The following is a 17,359-nucleotide window of genomic DNA, read 5'->3' as shown; positions in this document are numbered from 1 at the left end:
TACGGTAAACTTCTATCATAAAAATAATTCACATGTATTATATGTTTATATGTGAAATTAACGCGAATATAATAAGTACAATCAGTCAGGAACTACTTACTTATTAATAGGTTCGATGCGACCATTGCCTTCGCTACCTAATCCTTGTCCTTCGCTCCAACCAAGTTTTTGTAGCATGTGAAATCCTAAAGAATTGCAAACTTCGTTAATTTGGTTGTCAAACATAACTTACTGACAAAAAGATACATATATATTTTAATATATGTAAATACATGGACGCGCAAAGAAAGGCAGGCTGCGTACCGATGTTATCTTCTTTTAGTTTGTACTCCTTGTAATCGCTAAGGTCAGGTTCCTTCCCTTGATTAACTGCGTTATATTGTTCCATAAATTTTTTAAGTTCATCCGGTGGCAAGATATCACCAATATGATGCTTTCCTTCTGCTTGGGCCGTCAATTCTTCAGCCCACATTTGAGTAGCCTCCATTTCGGCAGATTTGAGTTTGTGTTCCCAAGTACCACCTTCCGTCTCTTCGTCACTGTCGTATTCGTATTTGTGCTTACCCTGTGCTTCTAAACGTCTTACTTCTTCTCTTTTTCTTAATAAGTTTTGGTAGAGAAGATTTATCTGAATGAAGGTTAGAATAAACGGTGAGTGAGTTGGCAGAATTTACACATAGTTGAATTAACAAAGTACTAAGCTCGATCTTAATCTTAAATCTTAAATGAACGCTTGAAATAAAACAATTTTAAAATAAACAATCTTGTCACCTTGTAATGATCTTCGGCTTTTTTCCTTTGCTCTTCAGTGAGATCTAACGTCCCCAAAGTTTGTCGTGCATATTGTATCAAGGCTGGATCGTTCCTTGATATTTTAGTTAACATAGGGTTCTTTGTTTCCGTACGTTGCACTTTTGGTGATGGAATTATAACAGCCGGTTGTCCAATTTGTCCAGGAATCGCGATACCTGGCTGTGAAAAGCCACTACTACTTTGCTGTTTATTATGGCTGGTTAACGTGTTCATTTCTGCTACAGGCACCTTATTATCTGGATCACCCCATCGGCTACGTCTTTTTCGTTTACGTTCTTCCTTGTTGTCTTCCTTTGATCGATCTGTAGAATTGTTATCGCTCTCTCTCTCGTTTCTTTTCTGTTTAATGTACAAATAATTATAATCAATAATGGTAGATGATGACACGATGCAAAAATAAATATACATTATATATACCTTGTGGTGAAACATGCTTGTTAGAGGTAGGACCTTGATCGCTATCGTCATTATCGCTGAGAGCTTCTTCCGGACAATAGAGTTCCGCGCCGGTGTTTTTATTTTCCTTAACGGATTTTTCGGTGCGAAATTTTGCCAATCCCCTGTACTGCATATAGGCTGCACTTTGCTTTTGGTGCAGAAACCTTGATTAAAACAAAACTTAAAACTTCTGACGAGTAACATAGTCTCCTAAATTAAATTCCTTTAGATTAAAAGAGACACATTAAAGAGGGAAAAAAATAAAAGAAAAAAAAAGAATAAGAAGAAAGAATAGAAGATAACAGGTGTTTTATAAGAAAACAGCTCGTATATTCGTATGTTCGTCCAATATGTCACGCCTTTGATTCGTCAATTACATTGAAGAATTTAGGTATTGTCTTTGTTTTATAAAAGGAATATTTTATAAACTAATTAGGGGAACATACTCTAACGTATGTTGTTTTACAGAGGATAAAATAGTAATTATAAATAATTGTAAATAAGAAATGAAGATAGACATTCACGTTTTGGACGCACGATATATGTATGATTAGAAAACTTATTGGTCAAATTTTAATTACAATTTCACCACAATTTCAATTTATCGTTATTATCAAATATTATCGGTAAGATTTCGCTATTTGATTAAAAAGGAAGTAGAGAACGGAGAGGTGATACAGACAAAGCAAGCATTGTAATACATTACACCTAGATGCTGTATCTAGTGCTTGAAATAGAGCAATGTTGTACAAAAAAGACGAACGAACGATACGTAAGGTGAAATAAAGAAAATGTGATATGTGCAAACGCTACACGTATAAAGACACTATAGATGGGGGACCAGAGAGGACAGTAGTTACCATAATTTAGGATCTTGGGCATTCTTCTCTCGTGCTTCTTATTCGATTTCATCCCCACAGTCAGTGACGATGCGTGCCAGCTGCTCAGCCTCTAGGGGACACACTTAGAAGCCTTTGTCAGACATGCGTAACAACGCTAAAAGCTCTGGATTTTGTTTTTGTTTCTGTAGTGTAGAACACGTATTCGTCTACACGAATGATCAGCACGAATTTGCTTTTTGCAAGTTTCGTATTCGCCCACGCGTCTTGTATTCGGCGTATCGCGCGCGCGCATACGCATACGCACGCACACTTACATATTCTGGACTGCGCGAACAAGTAATCCATTTTACAAGAAATAACTTGTTCTTCGTAAATATAAACATGCGGCGATACGCCGAAACGAAGAAATAAATGAAAATAATCGACATATCGTACCTAGCTGTTCAGAGGCTTGTAGATCAGTCAATGGCCTCACTGGTGGTGGCACTTGTACATTAGGTGGTCCCATAGGTACCTGAGCGACTTGATTAGGAAGAGGGTAACTGGACGACATTAAAGAAAGCGGCGGTCTGGCGTTTGGAATTAAGGAAGGGGGTGGTACATTCGGAGGTGGAATATTAAAATTGGGCGCTGGAATTGAATTCATATTCGAGGCAACATTGTGAACTGGTGGTGGAGCGGACATCATCACAGATGGTATTACATTTGGCTGTGGGACGTTTGGGACATTTGGCACGTTTGATGCATTCGGTACACTGACCACGCTTGTCTGCGTAGCCGGAATCGATATTACGCTTGGTGGCATTTGTGTCATTCTCGATAATATATTAGGAGGAAGAATGTTTGGAGGTGGTAAGTTTATAGGTTGTAATGGTGTAGGAGGTGGTACACCGCATTGCTGTCCGGTTGAAGCTAAGTGTCGTCGCGTACTCGATTCTGATGACACCAATAATGTGGACGATAACGAAGATAATGACAAAGAAGTTGATGGCGATGATGACGGTAACGACGACGACGGCGGCGGCAGCAACAATAACGGCGATGGCGACAGCGACGACGACGACGACGGCGGCGGCAACAATGACGGCGACGACGACGACGACGGAGTCTAAACAATATATATATATATATGTCGGGTGCACATTGGAATTTGGATTGGGGCGTGAAACGAATCGTCGTTTGGTTTACGCATTGTCGATAAGCAATAGAGAAGACATTGACTAGTGCAGATACGATTATTATGGAATTGGACAAGCAACCGTGGCAATTAGACACTCGAGAAACTAATGATAATGATCCTAGGTTCAATAACGAATCCGCGGTCGACGGGGTGATGGATGAACGTGCCCACAAAATCTAAGTCGGACTCTTTGTTAAAACGGTGAATATCCACCGAGCGTACAGACGCTAAGTGAGTCGCTAATACGATCTCGCGAGAGAATGACTTTTCGTCGCGACGATGCTGCAGAGGAAAACTATGATGGGGTGTGTCTAAGGACACGAGATCATCGGATTCGTCGAGGATAGTCCTCGTTCATAAAGTAAGGGAAATTAACGTTGCTGCTAATTGGTCAATCTCCATATCGGTGGTTAGAAAAGATGCCAGCCGCCCTCGAAGGAAAGTTGCTAGTGGGAGACGCCGTTCGTTGAAAGAAATAGATCTCCCCTATCTTCCCGTAGTTGGGACAAAGACTGTTTATCTGTTTGAAGGACTTTAGGTAACTAGATCTTAGTGTTTATAACGGCCCTCGGGCTAGCTGATCACGTACTGTGGAGACACATCGACATCTGGCAATCATCTTACTCGAAGAATAGGGACTGCGTGTGGCCACGGGACAGAGACCGTTGGAATGTTTACTGTCGCGTGTCGCCAGAGATATTTCTTTTAAGGAGAGCTATAGAATTACTTCATACCTTTGTTAGGCAAAGCGTTCATCCCGTGACCGCGGCTACGTTCGGCGACTGGCTATCGCCTCGAGCCCAAGCTCATTATCACAAATCTTGAACAAATACAATCGGATCGAAAGACGACAATTGTTTAATTACGCCTATGATAGAATCTAGATTACGGTGTTAAGGGATTTTCCCGGGGTTCCAAAGGGAGGACTCCGATGTCCTTTCATCTCCGACATATATATATATATATATATATATATATATATATATATATATATATATATATATATATATATCGGAGATGAAAGGAAAGCCGAAGCCGTTCCTTGGAAATTTTGGGAACATCTTCTAGTAGTCTAGCCTGGACTTTATCATAGCTGTAATTGTTCGAGATTTGTGATATCAAGATTGGGTTCGAGGCGACAATTGGTCGCCGAACGCAGTCACGGTCACGGGATGTACTCAGGCAGAAACTGCCTAACAACGGCGTTTGGAATTTTCTCGATGCTTCCAACGAGTCTGCCTAACAACGGCGTTTGGAACTTTCTCGATGCTTCCAACGAGTCTGCCTAACAACGGCGTTTGGAACCTTCTCGATGCTTCCAAACGGGTATAGAAAAACAAATGCAATTGTACAGCGAGAAAAATCTCGACGAGGCTGGCATTCGTCTTGTGACTGCTTTGGAGAGTGACACGTCGTGTTTCTGTGCTTGGGATCGGTCTGCGCTTGGTGAGGAGTCGTCCCGTTGATCGTGGATTCGTTTGAACTCAGAATTATTGTTTATAACGATTATTGACTTATTGTTTGTGAATCATATTATTCATTGAACTTGCTATCCGTTAAACGTATTATTCATTAGCTTTATTATTTGTTAGACTTACTAACCATTCAACTTATTATCCACTAACTTTTTTATTTGTTTAACTTATTGTTCGTTAGATTTATTTTCCACTAACTTTGTTATTTGTTAAGCTTATTATTCACTAGACTTATTATTTGTTGATCTTTGTAGTAGACTTGTGTATACGTGAAAGTATAGTCTCGGTTGTGTTGAACAATGGATGGCTCACGTGGGGAGTTGTCGCGCGCCCAAGATTCCAATCTCTCCCCGACATCAGAAGTGGGATCAGAACCACTTAAAGTGATACAAGAACAGATGGCATTTATGCGCGAGTTAATTCAGACGCTAGCGCAAAAACGGAGGGAGCTTGAGCCGAATGTTAAACCCGGAAAATGTTCATTACCACGCTTTAACCCCGAAGTCGCAGGCGCCGATCCCGCCGCATCGTCCAAGGTGGTTTGCTTCAAGTGTCGTGCGTAGGGCCATATCGCACCTGATTGTCCGCTACTGCAGAAGAGAAAACCCGGCCCCAAGAACAAACGTCGAGTTGACTCCTGCGTGGTGGAGTCTCCAGCTGGTAGTTTAAGTCATCTGGGTGCGTCGTTCCCATTTTGTTTCGATTCCGGAGCCGAATGCTCATTAATAAAAGAATCTATATCTTCGAAATTTTCTGGCAAACGAACGACTGATGTAGTAGTAATGCGAGGCATAGGAAATACTTGTGTTAACAGTACATTTCAGATCTTGTCCACTGTATTTATTAACGGTTTTACACTGGAGATAACTTTTCATGTCCTTGCTGATAGCTACATAAAATAAGATATCATGATTGGTCGTGAAATCTTGAGTCAAGGTTTTGACGTGAATATTACACGAAATAGCGTCGATATTTGCAAGACAAAAATGGTTAACGCCTGTAGCAAAGTCGCGGAAGATGCGGTCAACATTAACGAGATCAACACTGATGTAGTTGGTAACGACAAAAATCGATTGATCTCTGTTCTCGAAAAATTCAAAGAGTCATTTATTACGGGTTTCCCGCGGACGCGTGTGAGTACGGGCCAGTTAGAAATTCGGTTGATTGACCCTAATGTCACCGTACAAAGAAGTCCTTACAGACTTAGCGGGGAAGAGCGGAGAATAGTGCGCGAGCGGATAAGTGAACTGATTAGGGCAAAAATTGTAAAACCTAGTAATTCGCCGTTCGCGAGCCCCATGTTACTCGTGAAGAAGAAGGACGGATCAGACAGATTGTGCGTAGATTTCCGGGCGCTAAATAAAAACACGGTCGCGGATCGGTATCCCTTACCCCTTATTGCTGATCAAATCGTGAGATTGCAGAGTGCGAGATACTTCATTAGCTTTGACATGGCCAGTGGATTTCATCAGATCCCTATTCACCCTAACTCCACTGAATATACAGCGTTCGTCACCCCCGACGGTCAGTACGAATATGTAACGATGCCGTTTGGGTTGAAAAATGCACCAGCCGTTTTCCAGAGAGCCATTTTCAAAGCCTTAGGCGACCTTGCTTATTCATACGTCGTAGTTTACTTGGATGACGTCTTAATTATCGCTGACTCGGTAGATCAAGCCCTAGAACGATTGAACATCGTATTAGATACCCTTGTAAAAGCCGGATTCTCTTTCAACTTTTCAAAATGTTCTTTTCTAACGACCTCGGTACTCTATTTGGGTTATGTAATTTGTAACGTAGAAGTTCGCCCCAACCCGGGTAAAATACACGCCTTAAGCTCTTTACCCGCACCGACGACCTTTACACAGCTTCGGCAGTTCATCGGTCTAGCTTCTTATTTTCGAAGTTTCGTTCCAAAATTCTCACAAGTAATGAAACCTTTGTATGCACTCACTTCCGGTAACAAGAACATAAATTGGACGGATAAACATGAAAAGATAAGGCAAAAAGTAATTTCTATTCTGACCGATGAATCGGTGCTAATGATATTTGATCCCAATTACCCAATAGAGCTACACACCGACGCTAGTTCAGAAGGCTACGGGGCTATCCTAATGCAAAAGGTCGAAGGTAAAAATAGAGTAGTAGAGTATTACAGCAAAAAGACTAGCCCAACGGAATCTAGATATCATTCCTATGAATTAGAAACGTTAGCAGTCGTAAACGCCGTCAAGCATTTTCGCCACTATCTACACAGGCAAGAATTCCTTGTTGTCACTGTTTGCAATTCCTTGAAGGCATCCAGCAATAAGGTGCATTTAAATGACAGGATTTACAGGTGGTGGGCTTACCTACAAACTTTTACCTTTGACATTATGTATCGGGAAGGCAGACGAATGGCTCACGTCGATTTCTTTTCGCGGAACCCCGTAGACTCGGATCACCATACGATCGTCAAAATTGCCGAAAAAGAACTCAATCTGGCCGAAATCTCCGAAGATTGGCTCTTGGCGGAGCAACGTCGCGATCCTCAAATTACGGAAATCGTCGATAAGTTGCGGAACGACGAGCTTGCGGACGACGTCGCGAATACGTACGAATTACGATCCGGCACCCTGTACCGTAAGATACAAAGGAGAGGCAGAACTCTCTGCTTGCCCATTGTCCCAAGAGGCTTTAGGTGGTCCGTGATCAACCATGTGCACCAGTCAATCATGCACTTAGGATGGGATAAAACGCTCGAGAAACTGTACGAGTATTATTGGTTCGAGGGAATGGCGAAATATGTTCGTAAATTCGTTGAGAACTGTCATGCTTGTCGAGTTTCGAAGGCTAGTTCAGGTAAAATACAAGCTGAATTACATCCTATACCTAAGACCAGCATACCCTGGCATACAGTTCACGTGGACATAACGGACAAACTAAGCGGTAAAAGTGATTCGAAAGAATATGTCATTGTTTTGGTCGACGTCTTCATTAAATTCGTATATCTGCATCATACTCGTAAAATAGATTCCCTTAGTATCGTTAAAACACTTAAGTATACTATATTTTTATTCGGGAGTCCTCGCTGGATAATAGCGGACCAGGGAAGATCTTTTAAGGGCAAAGAATTTCAAGACTTTTGTCAAGATAGACACATTAAACTCCACTTAATGGTAACCGGTGCTAGTAGAGCTAATGGACAGGTAGAGCGTATTATGGGTACGCTAAAAAAAAATATGTTCACAACAATAGAAACGACCGGGCGGTCTTGGCAAGACGCGATCGGGGAAACACAACTGGCTTTAAATTGTACACCCAACCGCGTGATTAAGTCGAGCCCATTGGAACTAATAATTGGTAAAACAGCGAGACCCCACAGCTTGCCCGTACCCGACAACATCAAAGAAAGAGAAGTAGATATCTCCCATGTAAGACAACAGGCGATACAGAACATGGAGAATTGCGCTAGCTATGATAAAGACAGGTTCGACAAAACGAAAGCCAAGGTAGTTGGGTTTAACCTTGGTGACTTTGTGTTACGAAAAAATTAGGAAAGGAACCAAACGAAGTTGGACCCGAAATTCAGGGGTCCATTCGTGATAGCAGAGATTTTGGAAGGGGACCGATATACTTTAAAGACCTTACACGGTAAACGGACATACAAGGACAGTCATGACAAACTAAGAAAAATGCCAAATAGTTGCGTTCCTGCTGAGTTGGACGTCTGCGGCGATGACAGCGACGGTGATAATAACGATGCGAGTACACGGACCTCAGAGGATCATTAATACCACGTTGTGGCCGTGCATCCAGTGTGGTGCTCTGCGCCTTCGTAATATGTCCAGTGGGACACTCTGCGCCTTCGTAATATGTCCAGTGGGACACTCTGCGCCTTCGTAATACGTCCAGTGGGACACTCTGCGCCTTCCTAATACGTCCAGTGGGACACTTTGCGCCTTCGTAATACGTCCAGTGAGACACTCTGCGCCTTCGTAATACGCCCAACGTGGTAACACGATCCAACAATCTGAGATTCACCCGTGTACGAAATCGAAAATGATCTGTCGTGTCGTTGCGGTCTGACTGGTGACTCACGGAATGCAACTAGCACTTCGAAATACAAACTATGACACTACCAATTTGAGTTCTGTTTCATTTCCTTGCTTGTTAAACCTTCGAATAAAATCTTGTTGTCGAACTGGACCCTTGACGTATTTGGAACATTTAACTGAATGGTAGATAATATCAGTTACAACGAGTCTAATGTTAAAAAAAAACTCTGTATTTTAGCTACACACGAGGACGTGTGACAGTCAGAATGGCCGTGTCGAAGATGAAAGGAAAGCCGAAGCCGTTCCTTGGAAATTTTTGGAACATCTTCTAGTAGTCTAGCCTGGATGTTATCATAGCTGTAATTGTTCGAGATTTGTGATATCAAGATTGGGTTCGAGGCGACAATTGGTCGCCGAACGTAGCCACTGTCACGGGATGTACTCAGGCAGAAACTGCCTAACAACGGCGTTTGGAATTTTCTCGATGCTTCCAACGAGTCTGCCTAACAACGGCGTTTGGAACTTTCTCGATGCATCCAACGAGTCTGCCTAACAAGGGCGTTTGGAACCTTCTCAATGCTTCCAAACGGGTATAAAAAAACAAATGCAATTGTACAGCGAGAAAAATCTCGACGAGGCTGGCATTCGTCTTGTGACTGCTTTGGAGAGTGACACGTCGTGTTTCTGTGCTTAAGATCAGTTTACGCTTAGTAAGGAGTCATCCCGTCGATCGTGGATTCGTTTGAACTCAAAATTATTGTTTATAACGATTATTAACTTATTGTTTGTAAATCATATTATTCATTGAACTTACTATCCGTTAAACGTATTATTCATTAGTTTTATTATTTGTTAGACTTATTAATCGTTCAACTTATTATCCACTAACTTTATTATTTGTTAAACTTATTATTCGTTCGATTTATTTTCCACTAACTTTATTATTTGTTAAGCTTATTATTCACTAGACTTATTATTTGTTAATCTTTGTAGTAGACTTGTTTTCCCGTGATATCCATGTGAACCGTGTGCCAAGGTATGCTGGTCTTAGGTATAGGATGTAGTTCGGCTTGTGTTTTGCCTGAACTAGCCTTTGAAACTCGACAAGCATGACAGTTCTCAACGAATTTGCGAACGTATTTCGCCATTCCCTCGAACCAATAATACTCGTACAGTTTCTCGAGCGTTTTATCCCATCCTAAGTGCATAATTGACTGGTGCACATGGTTGATCACGAACCACCTAAAGCCTCTTGGGACAATGGACAAGCAGAGAGTTCTGCCTCTCCTTTGTATCTTACGGTACAGGGTGCCGGATCGTAATTCGTACGTATTCGCGACGTCGTCCGCAAGCTCGTCGTTCCGCAACTTATCAACGATTTCGGTGATTTGGGGGTCGCGACGTTGCTCCGCCAAGAGCCAATCTTCGGAGATTTTGGCCAGATTTTGAACGGGAAATAGTTACGTTGCTATAGTTTAAGAATGGGTCTACAACGCGTAGACTATTTTCATTTTCTTCCCCTACGAGATCTGACGAGATAAAGAGATGAACAAGAAATTGCATATTATATTATTATTAACAGATGTAATACAATCATAGACAGAGAAAATGATTATGCACGCTTGCTCCCAGGTTATAATCGAATTTTCGCAGTATTGTTAATTCGATGTCACCGTCCTAGAATTCTAATACATAATATTGGAATTCCAATATCGCACCGCATCAGGTTTGCCGCTTTATTCAGCTTTTATTCGTCACAATCCTTCGATTAACCTTTCTTTACTCCACTCAGCTCCAAGATAAGTGTTACTCTTTCTTTTATACTGATTCTATATCTTGAGGTTAACACGAACATGAAATAAGAGAAGGCGAGTAAATGGTATATACAAATGTGCTTGAATTACGAAGCTTTTCATTAACAATTAAAAAATTTGCCTTGAGATGTTTCAGCCACGTTATCCATATTAACAAATCCTTCCTGTATTTTGAACGTTAAGAGCGGCAATTTAATCGATTTAGCTTCCACTGACACAGCGTGGAATCACTTTCGACTAAAAGTACGACATCTGTCCTAAACACGCGAAAACCTATCTTGACGGGTGTGTCGCAGAAATTGTTCAGCAACGAAAAAAGATCAACCGCATTCCTCCAAATGGAACAACACCTTTCTGAATACAATAATTGATCTGTCTTGTAGACACTTATAAGAAATTATTAACGTATCTATGGGCTATATAGAAAGTACAAATAGCTGACAGACGAAATACCTGAAGGCGTTCAAGAGCATGAAGAGTATAATGCGCTTCGAATTGCCGACATACCTCTAATTGCGGTGAATTGAATATTTCAGCCAAAATATGAACAACTGCATATACATTGGATTTGGACGGGACCGGAGTTGATATAGCGTAAACCGGCCGATGTACGCAGTATTTGGCAGCAAATATGCAGCATAACACACATCGAATTGTCGACATATCTGAAATAGAAGCGGAGATATGTTGATTTGAATATTTAAGACAGAATCTGTAAAGCAGTAACTACGCTAAATTTGACAGGGAATAGAGTCAACATTGGATTTGACCTCGACCCGAGTTGACATAATGTAAACAGGAGCAGGACCGCTGTATTTGGCAGCAAATGTGGATTATAATCCGCATCGAATTGTCGACATACCACCAATAGCAGCGGAGATACGCTTAATTGAATACTAAAGCCTAAATGTGGAAAACTGAAAATACAAAGGATTTGGCAGTGACCGGGGTTGATATAGCAAAAACCGACTGATGCGCGCTGTATATGGCAGGAAATGTGTAGTAATACGCTCATCAAATTGTCGATATATCAGCAATTAAACCGAGATACATTCAAATGAATATTCAAGCCTGAATACGCCGAACTGTAATATCACTGTTATTTGACATCGATCAGAGTTGACATAGCGTAAACAGGAGCACGTGCGCTACATTTGGCAGTAAATGAGGAGTACAACTCTCATCGAATTGTCCACATACCACCAATAGCAGCGGAGATACGTTGAATTGAATACTTAATCCTTAATATGCAGAACTGCAATGACAGTGAGTTGGCGATAGACCAGAATTGACATAGCAAAAACCTGCTGATGCGCGCTGTATTTGGCAGCAAATGAGGAGTATAATGCGCATTGGTTCGTCGACATACCACCAAGAACAGCGGAGATACGTTTAGTTGGAATACTTAAGCCTAAATATGCAAAACTGCAATTGCAAACGATTTCGCAGGAACCTGGGTTGACATAGTAAAAACCGTGTGATACAAGCTGTATTTAGCAGCAAATATGGAGTAGAACGCGCATAGAATTGTCGACATATCTCCAATATAAACGGAGATACGTTCAAATGAATGCTTACTGCTAAATATGCTACACTGTAATCACTATGGATTTCAGAGCACACAGAGTTGACATTGCACAAACCGGTTGATGTGCGCTGTATTTGGCAGCAAATTTGGAGTAGACCGCTCACCGAATTGTCCACATATCTCCTATGGAAACGGGGAAGCGTTCAATTCAATATTTAAGGCAGAATCAGCAAAATTGCAATTGCGCTGGATTTGACAGAGCACAGATTTGACATAGCGCAAACTAGCTCAAGGGCGCTGTATTTGGCACCAAATGTGGAGTATAACGCGCATCAAATTGTCGACATATCACCAATAGCAGCTGAGAGGCGTTCAATTGGATACTTAAGCCAAAATATGCCAAACTGCAAATACAATGGTTTTTTACAGGACACAGAGCTGACATTGCGCAAACCGGTTGGTGTGCGCTGTATTTGGCAGCAAGTTAGGAGTATATCGCGCATCCAATTTTTGACATACCACAAATGGCCGCGGAGGTACGTTTAATTGAATATTGAAACCTGGATATGCAGTACTGCATTAACATTGGATTTGACCTCGACCCGAGTTGACAAAATGTATACAGGTGCAAGTGCGCTGTATTTCGCCGCAAATGTGGATTATAACGCGCATCGAATTGTGGACATATCTCCAATGGAAACGGACATACGTTTAACTGAACACTAAATACAGAATATGCTAATCAGCAATTACGCTTGATTTGACAGAGAACAGAGTTGACACAGCGCAAACCGGTTGAAAGGCGTGGTATTTTGCAGCGAATGAGGAGTATATCGCGCATGAAATTGTCGACATACCACCAATAGCAGCGGAGATGCGTTTAATTGAATATTGAATGCTGAATATGCATACTGCAATAACATTGGATTTAACCTCGACTCGAGTTGATATAATGTAAACAGCACATAATGCATATAATGTAAAACGCGCATCGAATTGCCGACATATCTCCAATGAAACGTTCAATTGAGTATTTAAGACAGAATCTGCAAAATTGCAATTACAATGAATATGGGAGGGACGTAAGTTGAAATAGCGCTAACTGGCTGATGCGCGCTGTATTTGGCAGCGAATGCGGAGTATTCAGGCCATTCACCGCGGGCAGACGGACACCAGATATCCGCTCATCCTTACTGCGTACCCTCAATAGTCTTAAGGACCCGTCATAAATCCGAGTAATTTGCTAGCTAAGGTCCTTCAGACCGAACAAATATCTTTTTTTTATTACTTTTTAACGACTATTGTCTACTACGGCTTGACAAGGGAAAGCTAGTTTTTCTCACGTACGGTGCTTCCTACTAGCAACTTTCTATCGAGGGCGGCTAAGATCTTCCTAATCCACCAACCTTCGTTTGGCCAATCAGAAGCAATGTATACTGCCCTCACTTTCCTGTCCAAAATGTCATGATCAAATCCGATGGTCTCGCGCCCTAGACACACCCATCGCTAGCTTTCCTCCTACACAGCATCGTCACCCAACTTTACTTGTCCTACACCGCAGGGAAAGTCAACGACTTGTCCTACACCGCAGGGAAAGTCAACCACTTGTCCTACACCGCTGGGAAAATCAACTACTTCTTCTACACCGTTAGAAAAGTCAACTACTGCTTCTACACCGTTAGAAGGGTCAACTTTCAACGTCGAAGTCTAACATCTAAATCTAACGCTATGTAAATTAACATACTAAATTCAACTATAACAGCCTTGTTCTATTGTACATCTATATTATCTTCGTGCGCCAATGTGTCATCTCGGAATTGTATCTACTCAACAGTGTAACTTAAGTGTTGGAAATAAAACCCCTATTCTCACCCCTATTATCTTAACGGAAATCAGGGGATCGATCTACTCGTGCTGTCGATTATTATAATCGTAACGGGAATTTACGACTCCCGTTAACGCCTCTCCTCACGATTGCGTCTCTTCGCGATTGGTCGAAATTACAATATGTATATAACATTCAATAAGCCTACCAATAACCGACTCGCGATTTGAACAAACTAATTAATAAATTACTACACAACCTAACAATTAAGCAAGAATAACCTATGATTCGACAACTCGGCGAAGAATAAACCTTGATTCGAAAACCTAACCAATAACACTTAAGATAAAATAAAATAAATAAAATCGATTAGTAAACTGATGGAAATGTCACAGTACGATTCGAAAACCTAACCAATAACAATTAGTATAAAATAAAATAAATAATATCGATTAATAAACTACACTAGACGTGAGCCGATCAAATAAATCAAGAATAAGAAGGATTATATACGACAAATTAGCAAAATAAAGGAAAAGCAACAAGAGGAAGATATACGGCAATCAACTAACGAAGATGGAATATGTAAAATACAAAATAAGAAAATAAAAAAAAGGAAGAATTAAAAATCATTGAATAAAACTAACTACTGAATTGAACGAGTCGCGAACCGAACAAATAAATCAAGAAATAAGAACAATCACATACTACGTAATAGTAAGGGAGAATAAACGGAACAATAGGAGGACACATTTTGATTAATCTACAAGTATAAAATATGTAAAATGATTGAAGAAACTAATTAATAAACAGTACAAGCCGTAAACTGCCCTGATGATTCAAAAATAAGAATGACTACAGAAAGGAAATAATTGATACAACAGGAATACATATTTTTAATTAACAAATACAAGGAATAAAATAGATAAAATATTAACGACTAAGCAAACCTGTTAACAAATCAAGCGATTAAGAACAATTAACACCATAACAAACTTGAAGATTTACATACAGAAATTCTACCGTCAAGTATAAACATATATGTAAATCACATTAAACAAATAATAACCTAGTAAACATTAGAAATAAAACTGTCAATGCTATGTAACAAATCCAAAATTATCACATTACAAAATCATTTATGTATATATGAAATCAAATAATTAACATTCTAACGAATACATAACCTAAAATATACAATACTACATTATTAAAGAATTTTATATGAAAACCACACTGTCAGAAATATATATATGTCTGTGTGTGTTCTACACTATTAAATCAAAGAATTAGTAATCTAGTAAACATAAAATAAAATACATAATTAAGACTAGCCAACATTTCAGTAAATTTAAAGAACTATATATGAAAACTACATTACGAAACATACATGCATACATATTTCGAACCAAACTACTAATAATCTAAATGAACATAAAAGAAATAGAACACACAATATAACACTATTGAAACTAACTTTTTATTTTTTTTCTTTTTTTATTAACGTGGAGGAAATCCGCACGGACACCAGGTCGCTTCTGGGGAAAAGCGGTGTGGTAGTGCCAGACTCCAACCGACTAAAACCTCCACGATAACCGTCCCGGCTGCGATCGAGAGGGGGCCGGGAACCGGTGAAAGCGATACACCGTGCCCCCCTCCCGCGCTCAATACGTCCCCTAATGGAGTGATGTGCGGCCACGTCACACCGCGCCCCGTCGCCGGAGCCGCCGTGCCAGGCAGTCCGGTTCCCCTACCGGGCTTCTTTGCGGCCCCAGGGCGCTGAGCTGCCAGCGCCTAAGCTTGCACCCCACCGAGGGACGCGGCGGACCTAGTGCGTCTCACCGAATCGTGTCCATGGCCTATGCCGCGCCCACGCCGTTCAATCCTCTCAGGGTGAGAGTACCGCACCCTCACCCTCCCCGCTGCCTCTTTTCGAAGCATGACTTGCTCAAAGAAGGAGGTCACGGCCCTCCTCCTTCTCTGGCTTACGGACAATGCCTCGAGGATCGTCGGCGGCGATAGATCACAACCGATTTCCACGATGAGGTCGTGGCGCGGCCGCACCCACGCCGGGCAGTATTCCAGCGTGTGCTGCACCGAATCCACGCTCGCATCGCAATGTTGGCAATGCGCGGTCGCTATCTCCCCTACTTGGTGCAGATAGTCACCGCAGCAACCGTGTCCGGTGAGCACCTGCGACACTCTGTAGGTCAGGGGAGGCCCGCCGCCGTCCAACCAAACGTCCCAGTTTGGAAAGACGGCCCCGAGGACGCTTAGCACCCTGCGCACCCACTCTCGTGACAATGCTGGCGCGCCATCTGTCTTGCCATCTGTCGCCTAATCCTGACGTCGGCGCCCACCGAGCCCGCCCCACCTGACAAACCCCGAGTTGGGAGATAAATCTCACGACACCTCAGGGCCTGCAGTTCGAACGGGGGAAATCCGGCGGGCACCGCCGCTGCCGCCGCCGAAATGGTGCGGAAGCCTGTTACTACCCTGATGGCCGCCGTCCTGTGCAGCCTCCTGACCACTAGGAGACTGCGACGGTTGGTCATCAGGTCCTCCGCCCAGATCGGAGCTTCGTAGAGGAGCCTCGATCGCACCTTGCCGGCGTACAGCCGGCGCACTCCGACGTCGGGTCCGCCCAGCCGAGGCAGCAGACGTCCTGAGGCGTTCGCCGTCGCCTCAACAGACGGCGTCAGGCGCTCGAGTTAGCGCCGACGGTCCAGTGGCTGTCTAGGGTCAGGCCCTGATACTTCATGCTGGTTCCGACCCTGATCTCAGCCCGCTCCAACCTCAGGAGATAACCCGCTGGAGGCGTCCCGTGATCGGCCTTGCGACAAAACCACATTGCCTCGGACTTCTCAGGGGACACACTCAGTCCCAATCCCTTGATTTCGGCGACCACGCAGGCCACCGAAAGCTCCGCCAGGCGGACGGCTCTACCCCATGCTGTGCCCCAGACCAGCATCAACGTGTTGTCGGCATAGCACGCCAGTGCCGAGTTCGGAGGCATCGGCGTCCGAAGCACCGCGTCGTACGCGATGTTCCACAGCAACGGGCCCAACACCGAACCTTGCGGGACCCCGCGGTGTACAGCCCTCCCGGTCAACCCTCCGCCCGGGACGCTGCAGACAATACTCCGGACCAGGACCAGGACCACATGACGCAGGTACGCGGGTATCCGATGAAATTCGAGAGCCCGGCATATCCTGTCCCAGAGGATGCTGTTGAAGGCGTTGACCAGGTCCAGCGAGACTGCCAACGCCACGTAACCACGCTGCACGGCTCCCTCGACAAGGCAGCGGACACGGGCGACAGCGTCGGTCGTAGACCGCCCCCTCCGGAAACCGAACTGGTCATCGTGCAGTCCGGGCACGCTCCGGGACAAATGCGACTCCAGACGG

At 42.8% G+C, this 17,359-nt stretch overlaps 1 pseudogene; it reads right to left on the bottom strand.

Annotated features, from left to right (window-relative positions):
- Positions 1 to 100: 100 nt before the first annotated feature.
- Positions 101 to 16,507, bottom strand: LOC138189517 (SURP and G-patch domain-containing protein 1-like; annotated as a pseudogene).
- Between the last annotated feature and the right edge of the window lie 852 nt (positions 16,508 to 17,359).

Source organism: Bombus flavifrons, unplaced genomic scaffold (genome assembly GCF_040668555.2).
Source record: "Bombus flavifrons isolate JBK064 unplaced genomic scaffold, iyBomFlav1_principal scaffold0118, whole genome shotgun sequence".
NCBI lineage: Eukaryota > Metazoa > Arthropoda > Insecta > Hymenoptera > Apidae > Bombus > Bombus flavifrons.
The sequence above is the reverse complement of the archived record's forward strand: the minus strand, read 5'-3'. Positions and strand labels throughout refer to the sequence as shown.